The following is a 24093-nucleotide window of genomic DNA, read 5'->3' on the forward strand; positions in this document are numbered from 1 at the left end:
CTTACAAAAATAATTGCAAAATAATTAGGAATTAATGTGAAGATTAATTTTTAGTAAATTCTGCAAGACAGACTTTCAGGAAAGGAGGTGGAATAAAAATGAGCTCCTAAATCTTAAACCCGGATTCTGGAAGATATATTCCTCAAACCATCGGACAAGAGGAGGTGGTGCTGGTCCTTCACGAGTCACTCTAATCTGTTCATAAAGCCTATATATAAAGTCTTAATATATAGTATTTCACAATACTTCATGGTATTCTAATTAAATCATTTTTTGGAATCTTTGATTTCTCAGAACCTGACACATTGTAATTCTGAGACTCCAGGAAAGTGGCAGTTCTGTAAAATGTTGGCACTGGAGACTAAATGCTCCCTGATAGTTTCACACCTAATTCACTTAACACACACACACACACACACACACACACATTACCCACAGTGACAGAGGGACAGAGTGACATCAGATGTATGATAGTTTTTTAATTTTCTATCATCCATATAGTGTTGTATAGTCATGAAACTATGCATATTTCCTCAGAATGACTTGTCTTCTATGTGTACATTTTTTTGAAGTGTTTAGAAGCTGCACTTAAAAAAATAAAAGACATTTACTGGTTAATTTTACTGTTATTTCAAAAAATCACCACGACAAAACCATTCAAGCCATTCAAAATTCATCCGCACCTGTTCTGTAAGATACATTCTTTAAACTGGTAAAAGAGGATGTGGTGCTGATCCTTCAAGAGTCACTCAAAACTTATCTGTCCATAAAGCCTATAAAGAAATTATTCTTAATATACAGTTCACAATACTTCAGCTTGTTATTCTAATAAAGTGAGGGTCATTTTATCAGTAAAATACATAAAATTCATATTATTTTTCTTTGAAAGATTTCTATAAATGATTTAAATCATAGTTGTTTCTACAATAATTATTTAAAAGTGATCCTATAGCTCCATCTGGTGGCCATTATTGGTACTAAGAATTGCAAGCTTGATTTATATGTTATGATAGTTTTAATTTTATGCTGGCTCTTGAAAATGATAAAGCTATGAAACTTACTGTGCTTCCTTCAAATGATGACTTCTACGTATATAAAAAATTATGAAGAGTTGGAATTAAAAATTTTAAAGATATAGTAAAATAACTATTGTATCTTTTTTATGTTACTTTAATAAATCTCTATGGCCACACCATTTAAGGTATCCTAAACCCATTCGCAATTTAACATCTTCAGTATATGGCTTCATGTTAAAAAAATTTGGTGTGAACTACTTGTGTCTTCTTGGAGGAGTATGAATTCATTTACAGGCTGATTTTATCATAAATCCACAATAACATTTCTGAGTTCTGTATCAATCAGTGTTGTTGTTTGTTTATTTTTATTTGTTTATTTTTCATAGGAAGATAACTGACCCTTTACTCTCCTTTTTAATAAATGAGCTATTTATAGCTGTATTTATAAACTGCTTACTACTGACTATTAATATTGGGACAAGGCTTTATGAAGCATGAACTGACTATTTACTAATGAGTGCAGTTATTATAAAGTGTTATCAATGCATTTGCTAATGTTAACAAATTAGACATTATTTTACAGTGTTATCAAATCCCTTAAATGATTTGTAAGTGTTTTGTAATGATTTTATTGACCTACAAGCATTTGTGAAAGTTCTGCTTGCATTACAGCTTAGTCTTGATCTGTGAGCTGAACAGTTTTACTGTTACATCCATGAGATTATGTAAATTCAAATAAATATCATGTCACAGGATGTCAGAGGTCAGTATCAAATTAGTTTGAAATTATTATTTGCAGCACTAATAAGGTTTTTTAGGATTTTTAAAAATCCCTAAAACTGTCAGAAAAGGATAAGGCCCAAGGTTTCTATGTGACTGGCTAAATTTATTTGTTTTTATAACTATAATGCATAAACTATGAAACTATACAAAATGTATAAAAAAGTACAAGTCATTATTTTCCAATGTTTTTTATTAATTAAAATTTTATTTATTTTTTTATTTTTTTGGATTTACATTTTAAAAAATTAGCCTTCGGAAATCATTCTAAACAGCTTGAATAAAACCTGTCAATATTTATTATAGACCACTGTAACTGTGTATAATCTAACAAACGAGTTTATTATGAAAATAAAAGCTTGTACACCAGATAAATTGGACGATAAAGAAATTGCTAACAATAGTTTAATAGAGCATGTTTTAGGTTTTTAGGCGTTTAGATGCAGAAATGGACAAATCAAATGTAAAATAAAATGTAATTGATTTAAATTTAAATTAAATATAGATTAAGTCTTGTTAGAGCAAAATAATAAATAAATACGTACACACATTAAAAAAGCAGCCAAGATGAATGAGTTTAATTTTTTATATAGATTAAAATTGAAGACAGAAGCAGGTATATGCGGTCACTTAATATTAAAATCCAGTAGATCCACTTCAGATTTAATACTCAACAGTTTATGTTCAAGTGGCTGTTTTCGTTTATATTAGCCAAGCTATTATGTATTTTGAAATAATCTTGTCCGTGATGTGTTCGTTCTTACGACGAAAGGCAGAATCCTGCAGCTCAAGAGATATATGTTATTCTGCCAGTCGCGCTTTCAAATAGTCTTGCACACTTAAACGGGTCACAAACACCTATATTTAGCTCGTGTTGTGTTATAATGGATGTATTGTGTGCATTTATGGCAATAATTTATTTTAAAAAGCTCTTAAACAAGAATAAATTCGTTAGTTTTGAACTTGTGACACTGTGCGCGCTGATCGGAGGCAGTGATTTCAGATAGGCAGCTGCGAATATTTCATTTTCACACAAACAGTTCAAAAACATCTTAATTTAGCTCTTGGTGTGCTCTAATTGGTGAATTGTGTGATATCGCTGCAATACTTTATTTTTAATAGCTATAAAACAAGAATAAACTCGTTTTTTTCTGAGCTCGTCATTCCACACGCTCCTGCACAGAGTGGTGATTCATCTCTCGTGTTTCTCACATATCACTGAATACACATCCATTATTACTGAGCCCTGACCTGATAATAATCATATATGTTGGTTTAGTTTGTCAGCGTGAATTAAATCCAAGTATTTATTTGTATTTTAACCGATTTAAAAGTGAAACAAAAAGACAGTCTCCTCCCTTTTTTAGTCCGGTAACTGCACCTGTAGGGGCGCTATTTCTCTCAGACTGTGGAAGTCTAAGCACACACACTCAAACAGATGGACAGAGTGATATGAGATGTCTGACAGTTTTTTTAATTTTCTGTTATCCATACAGTGTTGTAAAGTCATGAAACTATGCATATTTACTCAGAATAACTTTTTTTCTGTATGAAAAAAGGTTTTGAAGTGTTTGGAATTTAAAAATGCAGGAAAATTAATAATTCCATCTTTATTGTCATTTTAAAAAATCACCACGACAAAACCATCCAAGCTATCCAAAACCCATTCACAATTTAAGTTCCTCAATGTTTTTTCAACATGTACACCAAGTTTGGTGTGTATAGTGTTACTCTCCTCAGAGCAGTATGCATTAATTCACAGCTAAATGTAAAAAACAATCCACATTCAAATCAAAATAGCCGACTTCCTGTTGGTCGTAGCTGATGACTGTGAATTAGAAAGTTGTCCGTCTTGATAAGAACAATTTTTGTACTGAGTTTGGTGTCTGTAGCTAAAACTAACCCCCTCACTTTTGACAAAAGGTGGCGCTATAGAGTGCCTCTTCCACGCCCTCTTATGAACTTTTGCCAGTGTCTAGCTGTCACTAATACTGATATGTGTTCTGAGTTTGATGAAATTCTAAGCATGTTATATGCCTCAAAATCACCTGAGAAGTATTCCAGTTTGACATGTTGCCACGGCAACAATATTTTTAGATATCAATATCCCCCCAGCAGATTAATATTGGCTGTGTTTTAACATTATTCTGATGAAGTTTGAAGTAAATCGAGTAAAAATAAGATGCTGAATTCAAAGCATTTTGAAAATGACACACTTCCTGCTGCCAGTTGGTGGCGCTATAACTTTGACTCCTAATAGTCACATATATGCGATCGACATCATACAATGAATAATCTGATGAAGTTTGATTAAAATTAGGAAATGTATGTGGATGGTATTAGACACTTCCTGTTTCTCAATTCTCGCCATAAATTCAACGCCTCGCTACGAGCAAACCGTTCGAGATATCAAAAATCTCCTGGCAATTTTTCATCCCCAATGTCTTGAGATCATGTTGACCGAGTTTGGTGGCAATCGAGTAAAAAACCTATGACAAGTATATCAAATTCCAGAGCATGCGCTTTTTACATAACTCTAAATAGCTGACTTCCTGTTGGGCGGAGCCTATGACATGCAATACGCAAGTTGTTCTGCATGATGAGATCTATATGTGTACTGAGTTTCATATTAATACGTGCAAGTATGTGTGAGCTATACATCAATATTTATGACTGTGTTCCAGGGGGCGCCGTAGAGCCCCTGTGCCACGCCCGGGTCCCAACCTCTGCAGGCTCCTAAAGGCCACAGATCCAAAGGTGTGTGCAAATTTTCAAGAGTTTTTGAGTATGTTAAGGACTCCAAAAGCCCCCACAACTTTGACGACAAATATGAATAATAAACCCTAAATAGCCAACTTCCTGTTGGGCGGAGCCTATGATATGCAATACGAAAGTTGTTTGTATTGATGAGTTTTATATGTGTACCGAGTTTCGTATGTCTACGTACAAGTATGTATGATATATGGCCCTCCATATTCCAGGGGGCGCTGTAGAGCCCCTGTGCCACGCCCGTGTATCAGTCTCTGCCCGGCCCTAATGGCCGCAGGTTCCAATGTGTGTGCCAATTTTCAAGACTTTTTAAGCATGTTAAGGGCCCCAAAAGCCCCCGTAACGTTAGAAAAAAAAAAAAAAAAAAAAAATTATAATAATAATAATAAAAAATAATCCTAAGGAAAACAATAGGGCTCTCGCCCTCCAGGCTTGAGCCCTAATAATAATAAAAAATAATCCTAAGGAAAACAATAGGCCTCTCGCTCTTTGGGCTTGAGCCCTAATTAAAGCTGCAAGCAGCGATGAATGGGCCCTCGCACCCGGGCTCACCGCAATCGTGTGGCTTTAGTAAAAAGGTGAAGGTGAGAAATATGCATTTCAAATCGTTAATATAAGTGGAATATGTCAAAGTCACTTATATGTGCCAATTTTCCTGTTGCCAATAGGTGGCGCTATCATTATAATGGAATATTGGCCTTCAGATGTGTTCAGGTTAGGAGTCTTATCGAACATGTGAAGTTTGGGGAAAATCGAACATTTCAAGCCTGAGTTACAACAACTTCTCTTGCTGTGGCGAGACATCAAATTTTGTAATGGCGCCATGGACACGCCCTTTAACAAAATCTAAAGATCTCCACAATTGAACATTGCAAAGACCTTTAGATTAGACTGACCAAAATAAAATGTTGATGTCATAAAATTTCTTGGAGTAGTTCTTTGCAGTGTAAAACATGACACTTCTTGTTGCCAGAAGGTGGTGCTATGACTATGACTGAATATGGGCATGTAGATCTGTTAAGGGGAGAAGTCTTATCTAACATGTGAAGTTTGAGGCAGATTGGACATTGTATGTCTGATTTACAGCAACTTCCTTTTTCATGGCGAAACATCGAAATTTGTCAGGCTGCCATGGACACGCCCTTTAACGAAACCTCAAGATCTTCGCAATTTAACATCGCAAAGGCCTTTAGATTTAACTGACCAAGTTTGGTGTTGATCTGAATAAATCTCTAGGAGGAGTTCGTTAAAGTACAACCCCTGAAAATGGCAAAAACAATGCCAATTTTGCAGAGAAAATTCAAAATAACCGACTTCCTGTTGGGATTCAGATTTCCTACCAAGAGACTTTTTTGTAGGTATTGGTGTGTTACATGTGTGTATCGATTTTTGTACATGTACGTGAAACATAGCTCGAGGCGCACTCTGTTGAATGTGTATAGGTGGCGCTATCGAGCCATTTTGCCACACCCAATGGAATATTGGCCTTCAGATGTGTTCAGGCCAGGACTCTTATCACACATGTGAAGTTTGGGAAAGATCGGACATTTTATGCCTGAGTTATAACATCTTTTATTCCCATGGCGAGACATCGAACTTCGTCACGGCGCCATGGACACGCCTTCTAATGAAAACTCAAGATCTTCACAACTTAACATCGCACAGGCCTTTAGATCAGACTGACCACAAAAAAGACATTGATGTCATAAAATTTCTAGGAATAGTTCATCGCAGCGTAAAATATGTCACTTCCTGTTACCAACAGGTGGCGCTATGACTATAACTGAATATGGGCATGTCAATCTATTCAGGTCCAGAGTCTTATCAACCATGTGAAGTTTGGGGCAGATTGGACATTGTATGTCTGAGTTATAGCAACTTCATTTTTCATGGCGAATCATCGAAATTCGCCAGGCCGCCACTGACACGCCCTTCGACTAAAACTCAAAATCTTCGCAATTTAACATCGCAAAGGCCTTTAGATTAGGCATACCAAATTTGGTGTTGATCTGAATAAGTCTCTAGGAGGAGTTCGTTAAAATACAACTCATGGAAATGGCAAAAATGACACAAAATTTGCTCATAATATTAAAAATAACCGACTTCCTGTTGGGTTTAGAATTTTGCTCCAAGAGTCTTTTTTGTAGGTATTGGAGAGTTACATGTGTGTTCCGATTTTCATACATGTACGTGAAACATAGCTCGAGGCGCACACCGTTGAACGTGTATAGGTGGCGCTGTTGAGCCATTTTGCCACACCCACTTCTGACACCCATATCATATGTAAATTTTCGCCGGTTCTGAGGTGTGTGCAAAGTTTCATGACTTTTGGAGTATGTTTAGGGCCTCACAAATGCGATTAAGTTTGGAGAAGAAGAATAATAATAATAATTAAAGCTGCAAGCAGCGATGAACGGGCCCTCGCACCCGGGCTCACCGGCAGTGAGTGGCTTTAGTTAATAGGTGAACGGTGAGAAATATGCGTTTAAACTCATAAATATAAGTAGAATATATCAATGTTTATTCCATATATGTGTCAATCTTCCTGTTGCCAGCAGGTAGCGCTATCATTATAATGGAATATTGGCCTTCAGATGTGTTCAGGGCAGGACCCTTATCACACAAGTGAGGTTAGGGGAGGATTGGACATTTTATGCCTGAGTTACAACAACATCCTATTTCATGGCGAAACATCGAAATTTGTCAGGCCGCCATGGACACGCCCTTTAACGAAACCTCAAGATCTTCACAATTTAAGATCGCAAAAGGCTTTAGATTACACTGACCAAGTTTGGTGTTGATCTGAATAAATCTCTAGGAGGAGTTTGTTAAAGTACAACCACTGAAAATGGCCAAAACAACACTAATTTTGCAGAGAAAATTCTAAATAACTGACTTCCTGTTGGGATTCGGATTTCATACCAAGAGACTTTTTCGTAGATATTGGTGTGTTACATGTGTGTACCGATTTTTGTACATGTCCGTGAAACATAGCTCGAGGCGCACTCCGTTTAAAATGTATATGCACTCCGTTGAAAGTGTATAGGTGGCGCTATCGAGCCATTTTGCCACACTCGATGGAATATTGGCCTTCAGATCTGTTTAGGCCAGGACCCTTATCACACACGTGAAATTTGGGCAAGATCGGACATTTTATGCCTGAGTTATGACATCTTTTATTCCCATGGCGAGACATCGAACTTCATCACTGCGCCATGGACACACCTTTTAACCAAAACTCAAGATCTTCACAACTAAACATCACACAGGTCTTTAGATTAGACTGACCACAAAAAAGACATTGATGTCATAAAATTTCTAGGAGTAGTTTGTCGCATTGTAAAATATGTTACTTCCTGTTGCCAATAGGTGGCGCTATGACTATAACTGAATATTGGCATGTAGATCTGTTCAGGTCAAGAGTCTTATCCAACATGTGAAGTTTGGGGCAGATTGGACATTGTATGTCTGTGTTACAGCAACTTCCTTTTTCATGGCGAAACATCGAAATTTGTCAGGCCGCCATGGACCCGCCCTTTAACGAAACCTCAAATAATTCGCAATTTATTATCGCAAAGGGCTTTAGATTACACTGACCAAGTTTGGTGTTGATCTGAATAAATCTCTAGGAGGAGTTCGTTAAAGTACAACCCATGAAAATGGCAAAAACAACACCAATTTTGAATGGAAAATTCTAAATAACCGACTTCCTGTTGGGATCCGGATTTCGTACCAAAATACTTTTTTGTAGGTATTGGAGTGTTACATGTGTGTACCAATTTTTGTACATGTACGTGAAACATAGCTCGAGGCGCACTCCGTTGAAAGTGTATAGGTGGCGCTATAGAGCCATTCTGCCACACCCGGTGGAATTTTGGCCTTCAGATCTGTTCAGGCCAGGATTCTTATCACACATGTGAAGTTTGGGGAAGATCGAATATTTTATGCCTGAGTTATAACATCTTTTATTCCCATGGCGAGACATCAAACTTCGTCGCGGCGCCATGAACACGCCTTTTAACGAAAACTCAAGATCTTCACAACTGAACATCGCACAGGCCTTTAGATTAGACTGACCACAAAAAAGACATTGATGTCATAAAATTTCTAGGAGTAGTTTGTCGCAGCGTAAAATATGTCACTTCCTGTTGCCAATAGGTGGCGCTATGACTAGAACTGAATATGGGCATGTCAATCTGTTCAGGTTTGGAGTCTCATCAAACATGTGAAGTTTGGGGCAGATTGGACATTGTATGTGTGAGTTATAGCAACTTCATTTTTCATGGCGAATCATCGAAATTCGCCAGGCCGCCACGGACACGCCCTTCAACGAAAACTCAAGATCTTCGCAATTTAACATCGCAAAGGCCTTTAGATTAGGCATACCAAATTTGGTGTTGATTTGAAGAACTCTCTAGGAGGAGTTCGTTAAAATACAACACATGGAAATGACCAAAATTACACAAAATATGCTCATAATATTAAAAATAACCGACTTCCTGTTGGGTTTAGAATTTTGCTCCAAGAGTCTTTTTTGTAGGTATTGGTGTGTTACATATGTGTGCCAATTTTCGTGCATGTACGTGAAACATAGCTGGAAGGCTGTTGATTTTCTTGGTATAGGTGGCGCTGTCGAGCCATTTTGCCCCACCCTCTTCTGAATCCTATATCAGACGAAAATTTTCACCTGGTTTTACGTGTGTGCAAAGTTTCATGACTTTTTGAGCATGTTTAAGCCCTCAAAAATGCGATTCATTCGGGAGAATAATAATAATAATAATAATAATAATAATAATAATAAACAAAGCAGATACAAGAGGGTCCTCGCACCTCGGTGCTCGGGCCCTAAATATAGCTGCAAGCAGCGATGGCGGGCTCAAGCCGTCAGTGCAACGCCACCCCGGTGGCATCGGGAAAACTGTGCCCAGCGGGCATAAGCATTTACAGTAACCCTCTGGCAATCAAATTTTACGGGATATGGCAGTTAAAGGGTTAATCCGACCCGTCTAGACTTTGAAATCACATACACAGAACAATATATATAACTTTAGTAACACTTTATTTTAATATATATAAAAAATGTATAAGTTGTGCATCGTAGCTGACACCTAAATGAACACATTACAATTGGTTTATGACTACAAGTCTTTCTCCTCAAATGCTATTGAGCTTCAAATTTGCTTTTGAGCCCATGTGAAAAAGTAGCATAATTTACATATGACTTACAGTTTGTTTTAATAAATATCAAACATTCAATTTAATGGTGTCTTATAGCTGTCACCTAGATGAACAATTACAGTTGTTTTTATGACTATTAAACTATTAAACTATTAAATATTATTCTAATTAAGTGAGGGTCATTTTATCAGTAAAATACATATTATTTTTCTTTGAAAGATTTCTAGAAATTATTTAAATCATACTTGTTTCTACAATAATTATTTAAAAGTAATCATATAGCGCCATCTGGTGGCCATTATTGGTACTAAGAATTGCAAGCTTGATTTATATGTTATGATAGTTTTAATTTTAAGCTGGCTCTTGAAAATGATAAAGCTATGAAACTTACTGTGCTTCTTTCAAATGATGACTTCTACGTATATTAAAAATTATAAAGAGTTGGAATGAAGAATGTTAAAGATATAGTAAAATAACTATTGTATTTTTTTATGTGACTTTAATAAATCGGTATGGCCACACCATTTAAGGTATCCTAAACCCATTCGCAATTTAACATCTTCAGTATATTGGCATCATGTTGAAAAAGTTTGGTGTGAACTACTTGTGTCTTCTTGGAGGAGTATGATTCATTTACAGGCTGATTTGATCATAAATCCACAATAAAATTTCTGAGTTCTGTATCAATCTGTGTTGTTGTTTGTTTATTTTCATTTTTTTATTTTTCATAGGAAGATAACTGACCCTTTACTCTCCTTTTTAATAAATGTGCTTATAAACCAAGATCAAGCTATTTATAGCTGTATTTATAAGCTGCTTATTAATGACCATTTAAGTTGGGACAAGACTTTATAAAGCATGAACTGACTATTTACTAATGAGTGCAGTTATTATAAAGTGTTACCAATGCATTTACTAATGTTAACAAATTAGACTTTATTTTACAGTGTTATAAAATCCTTTAATGACTTATAAGCATTTGTGAAAGTTCTGCTTGCATTACAGCTTAGTCTTCATCAGTGAGCTGAACAGTTTTACTGTTACATCCATGAGATTATGTAAATTAAGATAAATGTCATGTCACAGGATGGAATAGGTCAGTATCAAATGAGATTGAAATTATTATTTGCAGCACAAATAAGTATTTTTAGAATTTTGTTTTTAATTCCTGAAACTGTCAGAAAAGGATAAGGCCTAAGAGATTTCTTAAGCTGTAATGAAAACAGCAATGTTAGCAAAAGCAACAAAAAATAACAATTTAAAATACATTTTTTTTCTGGTGATTAAATAGATGATTAAGTCTCTCTCTCTCTCTCATTGTGTCTGCCACTCAGCTCATGCCCATCCCCCACTCACAGACACACACACACACACACTCAGTCAGCACACATACTTTCCTCAAACAAAGGGACAGAGTGAGTTGAGATGTCTGACAGTTTTTTAACTTTCTTTTAATCATACAGTGTTGTAAAGTCATGAAACTATGCATATGTCCTCAGAATGATTTGATCTCTGTATGAATTTTTTTTAAGTGTTTGGAAGCTGCAATTTAAAAATACAAGACAATTAATGATTCCCTTTTTACTGTCATTTCAAAAAAATCACCACGACAAAACCATTCAAGCTAACCAAAATCCGCTCGCAATTTAAGTTCCTCAATGTTTTTTCAACATGTAGACAAAGTTTGGTGAGTATAGTGAACATTTCCTGTGAGGAGTATGCATTAAATCAGAGCTCAATTTAAATATTCAAATAAAAATAGCCGACTTCCTGTTGGTCATAGCTGATGACTGTGAATTAGAAAGTTGTCCGTCTTGCAAAGAACAATTTATGTACCAAGTTTGGTGTCTGTAGCTAAAACTAACCCCCCCACTTTTGACAAAAGGTGGCGCTATAGAGTGCCTCCTTCACGCCCTTTTAAAAGCTTTTGCCATTGTCTAGCTATCACTAATACTGATATGTGTTTTGAGTTTCATGTAAATCTGAGCTTGTTGTCTGCCTCAAACTCACCATAACAGAACATTCAAGTTTGACACGTTGCCATGGCAACACTATATCAGATATCAATATCCCCACAACAGATTTACATCGGCCGTGTTTTGTCATTATTCTGATGAAGTTTTAAGTAAATAGAGTAAAAATAAGATGCTGAATTCAAAGCATTTGGAAAATGACACACTTCCTGCTGCCAGTTGGTGGCGCTATAATGTTGACTCTTAGTAGTCACATATATACGATCAGTATCATACAACGAACAAACCAATGAAGTTTGATCAAATTCAGGAAATGTATGTGGATGTTATTAGACATTTCCTGTTTCTCATTTCTCGCCATAATTTCAACGCCTCGCCACGAGCAAACCGTTCGAGATATCAAAAATCCCCTGGCAATTTTTCATCCCCAATGTCTTGTGATCATGTTGACCGAGTTTCGTGGCAATCAAGTAAAAAACCTATGACAAGTATATCAAATTCCAGAGCATGCTTTTTTTAAACAGCCCTGAATAGCTGACTTCCTGTTGGGCGGAGCCTATGACATAGAGCGCGAAAGTTGTTCAGCTCAATGAGATCTATAAGTGTAGTGAGTTTCATATAAATACATGCAAGCGTGTGTGAGCTATGGTTCAAGATTTCTGACTGTGTTCCAGGGGGCGCTGTAGAGCCCCTGTGCCACGCCCGGGTCCCAGTCTCTGTGGCGTCCTGATGGCCGCAGATTCCAATGAGTGTGCCAATTTTCAAGAGTTTTTGAGCATGTTAAGGCCCCCAAAAATGCCCGGAAGGTTTAAAAAAAAATAATAAAAAAAAATATAGCTGCAAGCAGCGATGGCGGGCTCAAGCCGTCAGTGCAACGCCACCCCGGTGGCATCGGGAAAACTGTGTCCAGCGGGCATAAGCATTTACAGTAACCCTCTGGCAATCAAATTTTAAGGGATATGGCAGTTAAAGGGTTAATCCGACCCATCTACACTTTGAAATCACATACACAGAACAATATATATAACTTTAGTAACACTTTATTTTAATATATATAAAAAATATATAAGTTGTGCATCGTAGCTGACACCTAAATGAACACATTACAATTGGTTTATGACTGCAAGTCTTTCTCCTCAAATGCTATTGAGCTTCAAATTTGCTTTTGAGCCCATGTGAAAAAGTAGCATAATTTACATATGACTTACAGTTTGTTTTAAAAAATATCAAACATTCAATTTAATGGTGCATTATAGCTGTCACCTAGATGAACAATTACAGTTGTTTTTATGACTGTAAGTCATTCTCTTCAAATGCTACTGACGTTAGAAAAGTGTATAACAATATCACATGTAACTTTAGAGACGGTCCCTAAATTTGAGACTCTCGAATGTCCAATGTCAAGCCAACTTTATGCCTGTTTTTGTTTTGTTTTTTACTTTATTTTTCTTTTCTCTGTGCCGGATTGCTGATGTCTTTTACCCGGGCATAGATGTCCATCCATCAATTACGAACATTCATCCGCAAATGTCCGAGCGGTCGCGAGCGCGGATGGGAGAATGGCGCATGTTTTATTTTTTTTGAGCTACTGGGATGGTGCCCCCTCTGGGAGTTGGTGCCCTACGAAGACTGCGTATTCTGCATATAGGGAGCGGCGGTACTATCTGGAAGATATATTCCTCAAACCGTCGTACAAGAGGAGGTGATGCTAGTACTTCAAGCATCTCTCAAAACCTATCTGTTCATAAAGTCTATATATAAAGTCTTAATATAGTATTCCACAATATGTTGTGCTATTCTAATATTATTGTGGTTTTTTATTGACATTGTTATTTGCTGTTATTTTTTGTTTTAATATTGTTACTGTTGTTACTTGTTGTACGGTGACCTTGAGTGGTTTGAAAGGCGCCTTAAATTAAATGCATTATTATTATTATTATTATTATTATTATTATTATTATTATTATTAGCTGTACACTTGATAAAAAAAATTTAATATAAATTTATGCAATTGTATATATATGTATATATAGTGTACAGTTTTCTTTTATTGCATCTTGAAATAAATGTTTCTGAGTTCTGTGTTTGTTTATTTTTTTTATTTTTATTTTTTTTAGGAAGATTACAGCCTTTAATCTCCTCAAAATAAATGTGCATATAAACCATGAACAATTTAATTATAGCTGTATTTATAAAATGCTTACTAATGACTATTAATTTTGGGAGAAGGCTATATAAAGCAGCAACAGTTGATGTTGAGGCCTAAGATATTTCTTAAGCTGTAATGATGAAAAAACAACAACAACACAAAATTGCTTTTTTTTTCTGCTGGTGATTAAAGAGATGATTAAGTCTCCCTCCCTCTCTCTCTCTCTCTCTCTCTGACACCAAGCCCATCCCCTCTCCCACACATTCACACAAACTCAGCACACACACTTAACACACACACACTTAACACACACACACTTAACACACAAACACACACACACACACACACATTACCCACAGTGACAGAGGGACAGAGTGACATCAGATGTATGGTAGTTTTTTAATTTTCTATCATCCATATAGTGTTGTATAGTCATGAAACTATGCATATTTCCTCAGCATGACTTCTATGTGTACATTTTGTTGAAGTGTTTAGAAGCTGCACTTAAAAAAATAAAAGACATTTACTGGTTCCTTTTTTACTGTTATTTCAAAAAATCACCATGACAAAACCATTCAAGCTATCCAAAATTCATTCGCACCTGTTCTGTAAGATAAATTCTTTAAACAGTGGTAAAAGAGGATGTGGTGCTGATCCTTCAAGAGTCACTCCAAACTTATCTGTCCATAAAGCCTATAAAGAATTATTCTTAATATACAGTATTTCACAATACTTCAGCATATTATTCTAATTAAGTGAGGGTCATTTTATCAGTAAAATACATATTATTTTTCTTTAAAAGATTTCTATAAATGATTTAAATCATACTTGTTTCTACAATAATTATTTAAAAGTAATCATATAGCGCCATCTGGTGGCCATTATTGGTACTAAGAATTGCAAGCTTGATTTATATGTTATGATAGTTTTAATTTTAAGCTGGCTCTTGAAAATGATAAAGCTATGAAACTTACTGTGCTTCTTTCAAATGATGACTTCTACGTATACAGTATTGTTCAAAATAATAGCAGTACAATGTGACTAACCAGAATAATCAAGGTTTTTAGTATATTTTTTATTGCTACGTGGCAAACAAGTTACCAGTAGGTTCAGTAGATTGTCAGAAAACAAACAAGACCCAGCATTCATGATATGCACGCTCTTAAGGCTGTGCAATTGGGCAATTAGTTGAAAGGGGTGTGTTCAAAAAAATAGCAGTGTCTACCTTTGACTGTACAAACTCAAAACTATTTTGTACAAACATTTTTTTTTTTCTGGGATTTAGCAATCCTGTGAATCACTAAACTAATATTTAGTTGTATGACCACAGTTTTTTAAAACTGCTTGACATCTGTGTGGCATGGAGTCAACCAACTTGTGGCACCTCTCAGCTGTTATTCCACTCCATGATTCTTTAACAACATTCCACAATTCATTCACATTTCTTGGTTTTGCTTCAGAAACAGCATTTTTGATATCACCCCACAAGTTCTCAATTGGATTAAGGTCTGGAGATTGGGCTGGCCACTCCATAACATTAATTTTGTTGGTTTGGAACCAAGACTTTGCCCGTTTACTAGTGTGTTTTGGGTCATTGTCTTCTTGAAACAACCATTTCAAGGGCATGTCCTCTTCAGCATAGGGCAACATGACCTCTTCAAGTATTTTAACATATGCAAACTGATCCATGATCCCTGGTATGCGATAAATAGGCCCAACACCATAGTAGGAGAAACATGCCCATATCATGATGCTTGCACCTCCATGCTTCACTGTCTTCACTGTGTACTGTGGCTTGAATTCAGAGTTTGGGGGTCGTCTCACAAACTGCCTGTGGCCCTTGGACCCAAAAAGAACAATTTTACTCTCATCAGTCCACAAAATGTTCCTCCATTTCTCTTTAGGCCAGTTGATGTGTTCTTTGGCAAATTGTAACCTCTTCTGCACATGCCTTTTTTTTAACAGAGGGACTTTGCGGGGGATTCTTGAAAATAGATTAGCTTCACACAGACGTCTTCTAACTGTCACAGTACTTACAGGTAACTCCAGACTGTCTTTGATCATCCTGGAGGTGATCATTGGCTGAGCCTTTGCCATTCTGGTTATTCTTCTATCCATTTTGATGGTTGTCTTCCGTTTTCTTCCACGTCTCTCTGGTTTTGCTCTCCATTTTAAGGCATTGGAGATCATTTTAGCTGAACAGCCTATCATTTTTTGCACCTCTTTATAGGTTTTCCCCTCTCTAATCAACTTTTTAATCAAAGTACGCTGTTCTTCTGAACAATGTCTTGAACGACCCATTTTCCTCAGCTTTCAAATGCATGTTCAACAAGTGTTGGCTTCATCCTTAAATAGGGGCCACCTGATTCACACCTGTTTCTTCACAAAATTGATGACCTCAGTGATTGAATGCCACACTGCTATTTTTTTGAACACACCCCTTTCAACTAATTGAACTAATTGCCCAATTGCACAGCCTTAAGAGCGTGCATATCATGAATGCTGGGTCTCATTTGTTTTCTGAGAATCTACTGAACCTACTGGTAACTTGTTTGCCACGTAGCAATAAAAAAATATACGAAAAACCTTGATTATTCTGGTTAGTCACATTGTACTGCTATTATTTTGAACAATACTGTATAAAAAATTATGAAGAGTTGGAATAAAGAATGTTAAAGATATAGTAAAATAACTATTGTATTTTTTTATGTTACTTTAATAAATCGGTATGGCCACACCATTTAAGGTATCCTAAACCCATTCGCAATTTAACATCTTCAGTATATTGGCATCATGTTGAAAAAGTTTGGTGTGAACTACTTGTGTCTTCTTGGAGGAGTATGATTCATTTACAGGCTGATTTGATCATAAATCCACAATAAAATTTACAGCATTTACAGTAACCCTCTGACAATCAGTTTTAAGGGATGTGGCAGTTAAAGGGTTAATCCGACCAATCTAGACTTTGAAATCACATACACAGAACAATATATATAACTTTAGTAACACTTTATTTTAATATTTATAAAAAAATGTATAAGGTGTGCATTGTAGCTTACACCTATATGAACACATTACAATTGCTTTGTGACTGCAAGTCTTTCTTCTCAAATGCTATTGAGCTTCAAATTTGCATTTGAGCCCATGTGAAAAAGTTGCATAATTTACATATGACTTACAGTTTGTTGTAATAAATATCAAACATTCAATTTAATTGTGCATTATAGCTGTCACCTAGATGAACAATTACAGTTGTTTTTATGACTGTAAGTCATTCTCTTCAAATGCTACTGACGTTAGAAAAGTGTATAACAATATCACATGTAACTTTAGAGACCGGCCCTAAATTTGAGACTCTAGAAAGTCCAATGTCAAGACAACTTTATGCCTGTTTTATTTTCTTTAGTTTTCTTTTCTCTGTGCCGGATTGCTGATGTCCTATACCCAGGCATAGATGTCCATCCATCAATAACGAACATTCAGCTGCAAACATGAGGTGTGAGCGGTCGCGAGCGCGGATGGGAGAATGGCGCATGTTTTTTTTTTTTTTGAGCAACTGGGATGGTGCCCCCTCTGGGAGTTGGTGCCCTACGAAGACTGCATTCTATGTTATACTGCATAATGTGAACAAATTAGACATTATTTTACAGTGTTACCAAATCCTTAAATAATGTATTAGTGTTTTGTAATTATTTTAATGACCTATAAGCATTTGTGAAATAGTTTTGCTTGCATTGCAGCTTTATCTGTCAGTTGAAGAGTTTTACTGTTACATCCATGAGATTAATAAATGTCATGTCACGTCACAGGTTGTCATAGGTCAGTATCAAATGAGTTTGAAATTATTATTTGCAGCACAAATTAGGGTTCTTAGGATGTTTTTAAATCCCTAAAACTGTCAGAAAAAGATAAGGCCTAAGAGATTTCTTAACCTGTAATGAAAGGAAAAAACACCACCATTAGCAACAACAAAAACAATAACAATTTAAAATACAGATTTTTTTTTTCCTGATTATTAAAGGGATGATTAGGTCTCTCTCTCTCTCTCTCTGCCAGACAGCCCCTCCCTACAGTCCACACACACTGTCACAGTCACCAACCCCCTCACACTCCCCCTCCCTCTCCCCCTCCCTTCCCTCACACAGACAGGGTGGCCAGAGTGAGATCATGTCAGTTGAGAAGTCTGACAGTTTTTTAATTTTCTTTTATCCATACAGTGTTGTAAAGTCGTGAAACTATGCATATTTCCTCAGAATGATTTGATCTTTGTATAAAAAAATGCTTTGAAGTGTTTGGAAGCTGCAATTTAAACATACAAGACAATCAATGTTTCCCTTTTTACTGTCATTTCAAAAATTCACCACGACAAAACCGTTCAAGCTAACCAAAATCCATTCGCAATTTAAGTTCCTCAATGGTTTTTCTTCATGTAGACAAAGTTTGGTGTGTATAGTGTACTTCCCCTGTGAGGAGTATGCATTAAATCAGAGCTCAATTTAAATATTCAAATCAAAATAGCCGACTTCCTGTTGGTCGTAGCTGATGACTGTGAATTAGAAAGTTGTCCGTCTTGAAAAGAACAATTTATGTACCAAGTTTGGTGTCTGTAGCTAAAACTAACCCCCCCACTTTTGACAAAAGGTGGCGCTATAGAGTGCCTCCTTCACGCCCTTTTAAAAGCTTTTGCCATTGTCTAGTTATCACTAATACTGATATGTGTTTTGAGTTTTATGTAAATCTGAGCTTGTTGTCTGCCTCAAACTCACCATAACAGGACATTCAAGTTTGACACATTGCCATGGCAACACTATATCAGATATCAATATCCCCACAACAGATTTACATCGGCCGTGTTTTGTCATTATTCTGATGAAGTTTTAAGTAAATAGAGTAAAAATAAGATGCTGAATTCAAAGCATTTGGAAAATGACACACTTCCTGCTGCCAGTTGGTGGCGCTATAATGTTGACTCTTAATAGTCACATATATACGATCAGTATCATACAACGAACAAACCAATGAAGTTTGATCAAATTCAGGAAATGTATGTGGATGTTATTAGACATTTCCTGTTTCTCATTTCTCGCCATAATTTCAACGCCTCGCCACGGGCAAACCGTTCGAGATATCAAAAATCCCCTCGCAATTTTCCATCCCCAATGTCTTGAGATCATGTTGACCGAGTTTGGTGGCAATCAAGTAAAAGACCTATGACAAGTATATCAAATTCCAGAGCATGCTTTTTATAAACAGCCCTAAATAGCTGACTTCCTGTTGGGCGGAGCCTATGACATAGAGTGCGAAAGTTGTTCGGCTCAATGAGATCTATAAGTGTACTGAGTTTCATATAAATACATGAAAGTGTGTGTGAGCTATGGTTCAAGATTTCTGACTGTGTTCCAGGGGGCGCTGTAGAGCCCCTGTGCCACGCCCGGGTCCCAGTCTCTGTGGCGTCCTGATGGCCGCAGATTCCAATGTGTGTGCCAATTTTCAAGAGTTTTTGAGCATGTTAAGGCCTCCAAAACCCCCCGGAAGGTTTAATAAAAAATAAAAAAAATAATAATAATAAGAAGAAGAATAATCCTTAGAAGAACAATAGGGCTCTTCGCCCCTTCGGGCTTGAGCCCTAATAATAATAATAATATAGCTGCAAGCAGCGATGGCGGGCTCAAGCCACCAATGCCATCACCACCCCGGTGGCATCAGGTAAACTGTGTCCAGCGGGCACATGCATTCACAATATCCCTCTGGCAGTGAGGTTTTAAAGAATATGGCGGTTAAAGGGTTAATCCGAATCATCTAGACTTTAAAATCACATTCACAGAACAATATACATATATATTCCCCAAACATATATATATATTTAGTAACACTTTACAATAAGATTTCATTTATAAACATTATGTTAACATGAACAATATTTATATAGCATTAATTTATGTCAGTTAATATTCCAAACTTAAACATTAAAAACATTGTTTTATTGTGATTTTTTTCCAAGCACATTTTACCAATTCCAAACCATATCAATCTTAATAACTACCATTATTTTTTATTTAATCATTTATAAGTGCTATGCAATAGTCCAGGAAAGCTGGAAGAGAAAAACTCCTTATATTCATGTGTGCAGAATCATTAGGCATGTTTTCTTTTACAGATGAAATGCGCTAAAAAAGAGTTTTAACTCAAACTGTTTTAACTCAAAGTCGAAAATTATGAAATACCCATGAGAAATATCAAACACAAATGCAATACAGAAATGGATAAGTTAAGACTTGACCATTGTACAAAAATGCTGACTGGGTCATGAGGTCAGAAAAGAAGAAGAAGAAAAAAAAAACAGGTCAAGAAGAACTGACAAAAATAATTGCAAAATAATTAGGAATTAATGTGAAGATTAATTTTTAGTCAATTCTGCAAGACAGACTTTCAGGAAAGGAGGTGGAATAAAAATGAGCTCCTAAATCTTAATCCCGGATTCTGGAAGATATATTCCTCAAACCATCGAACAAGAGGAGGTGGTGCTGGTCCTTCACGAGTCACTCGAATCTGTTCATAAAGCATATATATAAAGTCTTAATATATAGTATTTCACAATACTTCATGGTATTCTAATTAAATCATTTTTTTGGAATCTTTGATTTCTCAGAACCTGACACATTGTAATTCTGAGACTCCAGGAAAGTGGCAGTTCTGTAAAATGTTGGCACTGGAGACTAAATGCTCCCTGATAGTTTCACACCTAATTCACTTAACACACACACACACACACACACACACACACACACACACACACACACACACACACACACACACACAAACACACACACACACACACACACACACATTACCCACAGTGACAGAGGGACAGAGTGACATCAGATGTATGATAGTTTTTTAATTTTCTATCATCCATATAGTGTTGTATAGTCATGAAACTATGCATATTTCCTCAGAATGACTGGTCTTCTATGTGTACATTTTTTTGAAGTGTTTAGAAGCTGCACTTAAAAAAATAAAAGACATTTACTGGTTACTTTTTTACTGTTATTTCAAAAAGTCACCACGACAAAACCATTCAAGCTATTCAAAATTCATCCGCACCTGTACTGTAAGATACATTCTTTAAACAGTGGTAAAAGAGGATGTGGTGCTGATCCTTCAAGAGTCACTCAAAACTTATCTGTCCATAAAGCCTATAAAGAATTATTCTTAAAATACAGTTCACAATACTTCAGCTTGTTATTCTAATAAAGTGAGGGTCATTTTATCAGTAAAATACATAAAATTCATATTATTTTTCTTTGAAAGATTTCTATAAATGGTTTAAATCATACTTGTTTCTACAATAATTATTTAAAAGTGATCCTATAGCTCCATCTGGTGGCCATTATTGGTACTAAGAATTGCAAGCTTGATTTATATGTTATGATAGTTTTAATTTTATGCTGGCTCTTGAAAATGATAAAGCTATGAAACTTACTGTGCTTCCTTCAAATGATGACTTCTAGGTATATAAAAATTTATGAAGAGTTGGAATTAAAAATTTTAAAGATATAGTAAAATAACTATGGTATTTTTTTATGTTACTTTAATAAATCTCTATGGCCACACCATTTAAGGTATCCTAAACCCATTCGCAATTTAACATCTTCAGTATATGGCTTCATGTTAAAAAAGTTTGGTGTGAACTACTTGTGTCTTCTTGGAGGAGAATGAATTCATTTACAGGCTGAGTTTATCATAAATCCACAATAACATTTCTGAGTTCTGTATCAATCAGTGTTGTTGTTTGTTTATTTTTTTTTATTTTTTTTTTTTCATAGGAAGATAACTGACCCTTCACTCTCCTTTTTAATAAATGAGCTATTTATAGCTGTATTTATAAACTGCTTACTACTGACTATTAATATTGGGACAAGGCTTTATGAAGCATGAACTGACTATTTACTAATGAGTGCAGTTATTATAAAGTGTTATCAATGCATTTGCTAATGTTAACAAATTAGACATTATTTTACAGTGTTATCAAATCCCTTAAATGATTTGTAAGTGTTTTGTAATGATTTTATTGACCTACAAGCATTTGTGAAAGTTCTGCTTGCATTACAGCTTAGTCTTGATCTGTGAGCTGAACAGATTTACTGTTACATCCATGAGATTATGTAAATTCAAATAAATATCATGTCACAGGATGTCAGAGGTCAGTATCAAATTATTTTGAAATTATTATTTGCAGCACAAATAAGGTTTTTTAGGATTTTTAAAAATCCCTAAAACTGTCAGAAAAGGATAAGGCCTAAGATTTCTATGTGAGTGGCTAAATTTGTTTGTTTTTATAACTATAATGCATAAACTATGAAACTATACAAAATGTATAAAAAAGTACAAGTTATTATTTTCCAATGTTTTTTATTTATTTACAATTTTTTTTTTTTTTTGGGGGATTTACATTTTTAAAAATTTGCCTACGGCAATCATTCTAAACAGCTTGAATAAAACCTGTCAATATTTATTATAGACCACTATAACTGTGTATAATCTAACAAACGAGTTTATTATGAAAATAAAAGCGTGTACACCAGATAAATTGGACGATAAAGAAATTGCTAACAATAGTATAATAGAGCATGTTTTAGGTTTTTAGGCGTTTAGATGCAGAAATGGAAAAATCAAATGTAAAATCAAATGTAATTGATTTAATAAAATATAGATTAAGTCTTGTTAGAGCAAAATAATAAATAAATACGTACACACATTAAAAAAGCAGCCAAGATGAATGAGTTTAATTTTTTATATAGATTAAAAGTGAAGACAGAAGCAGCTGGTATATGCGGTCACTTAATATTAAAATCCAGTAGATCCACTTCAGATTTATTTCTCAACAGTTTATGTTCACGTGGCTGTTTTCGTTTATATTCGCCAAGCTATTATGTATTTTGAAATAATCTTGTCCGTGATGTGTTCGTTCTTACGACGAAAGGCAGAATCCTGCAGCTCGAGAGATATGTTATTATGCCAGTCGCGATTTCAAATAGTCTTGCACACTTAAACGGGTCACAAACACCTGCATTTAGCTCGTGTTGTGTTATAATGGATGTATTGTGTGCATTTATGGCAATAATTTATTTTGAAAAGCTCTTAAACAAGAATAAATTCGTTAGTTTTGAACTTGTGACACTGTGCGCGCTGATCGGAGCGGTGATTTCAGATAGGCAGCTGCAAATATTTCATTTTCACACAAACAGTTCAAAAACATTTTAATTTAGCTCTTGGTGTGCTCTAATTGGTGAATTGTGTGATATCGCTGCAATACTTTATTTTAAATAGCTATAAAACAAGAATAAACTCGTTTTTTTCTGAGCTCATCATTCCACATGCTGGTGCTCAGAGCGGTGATTCATCTCTCGTGTTTCTCACGTATCACTGACCACACATCAATTATTAATGAGCCCTGACCTGATAATAATCATATATGTTGGTTTAGCTTGTCAGTGTGAATTAAATCCAAGTATTTATTTGTATTTTAACCGATTTAAAAGTGAAACAAAAAGACAGTCTCCTCCCTTTTTTAGTCCGGTAACTGAACCTGTAGGGGCGCTATTTCTCTCAGACAATGGAAGTCTAAGCACACACACTCAAACAGAGGGACAGAGTGATATGAGATGTCTGACAGTTTTTTAATTTTCTGTTATCCATACAGTGTTGTAAAGTCATGAAACTATGCATATTTACTCAGAATAACTTTTTTTCTGTATGAAAAAAGGTTTTGAAGTGTTTGGAATTTAAAAATGCAGGAAAATTAATAATTCCATCTTTATTGTCATTTAAAAAAATCCCCACGACAAAACCATTCAAGCTATCCAAAACCCATTCACAATTTAAGTTCCTCAATGTTTTTTCAACATGTACACCAAGTTTGGTGTGTATAGTGTTACTCTCCTCTGAGCAGTATGCATTAATTCACAGCTAAATGTAAAAAACAATCCACATTCAAATCAAAATAGCCGACTTCCTGTTGGTCGTAGCTGATGACTGTGAATTAGAAAGTTGTCCGTCTTGATAAGAACAATTTTTGTACTGAGTTTGGTGTCTGTAGCTAAAACTAACCCCCCCACTTTTGACAAAAGGTGGCGCTATAGAGTGCCTCTTCCACGCCCTCTTATGAAATTTTGCCAGTGTCTAGCTGTCACTAATACTGATATGTGTTCTGAGTTTGATGAAATTC

The 24093-nt window shown here is 35.6% G+C and overlaps 1 long non-coding RNA gene across 1 annotated transcript in view; it reads left to right on the forward strand.

Annotated features, from left to right (window-relative positions):
* The window catches only part of LOC128026574 (uncharacterized), a 51381-nt gene extending 27518 nt beyond the window's left edge, over window positions 1–23863 (forward strand). Inside the window, exons 3-4 of the long non-coding RNA XR_008186457.1 lie at window positions 88–1880; window positions 22170–23863. This is a non-coding gene — a long non-coding RNA (uncharacterized LOC128026574). The remainder of the gene's footprint in view (window positions 1–87; window positions 1881–22169) is intronic.
* Window positions 23864–24093: the final 230 nt, after the last annotated feature.

This window comes from Carassius gibelio, chromosome A2 (assembly GCF_023724105.1).
Source record: "Carassius gibelio isolate Cgi1373 ecotype wild population from Czech Republic chromosome A2, carGib1.2-hapl.c, whole genome shotgun sequence".
NCBI lineage: Eukaryota > Metazoa > Chordata > Actinopteri > Cypriniformes > Cyprinidae > Carassius > Carassius gibelio.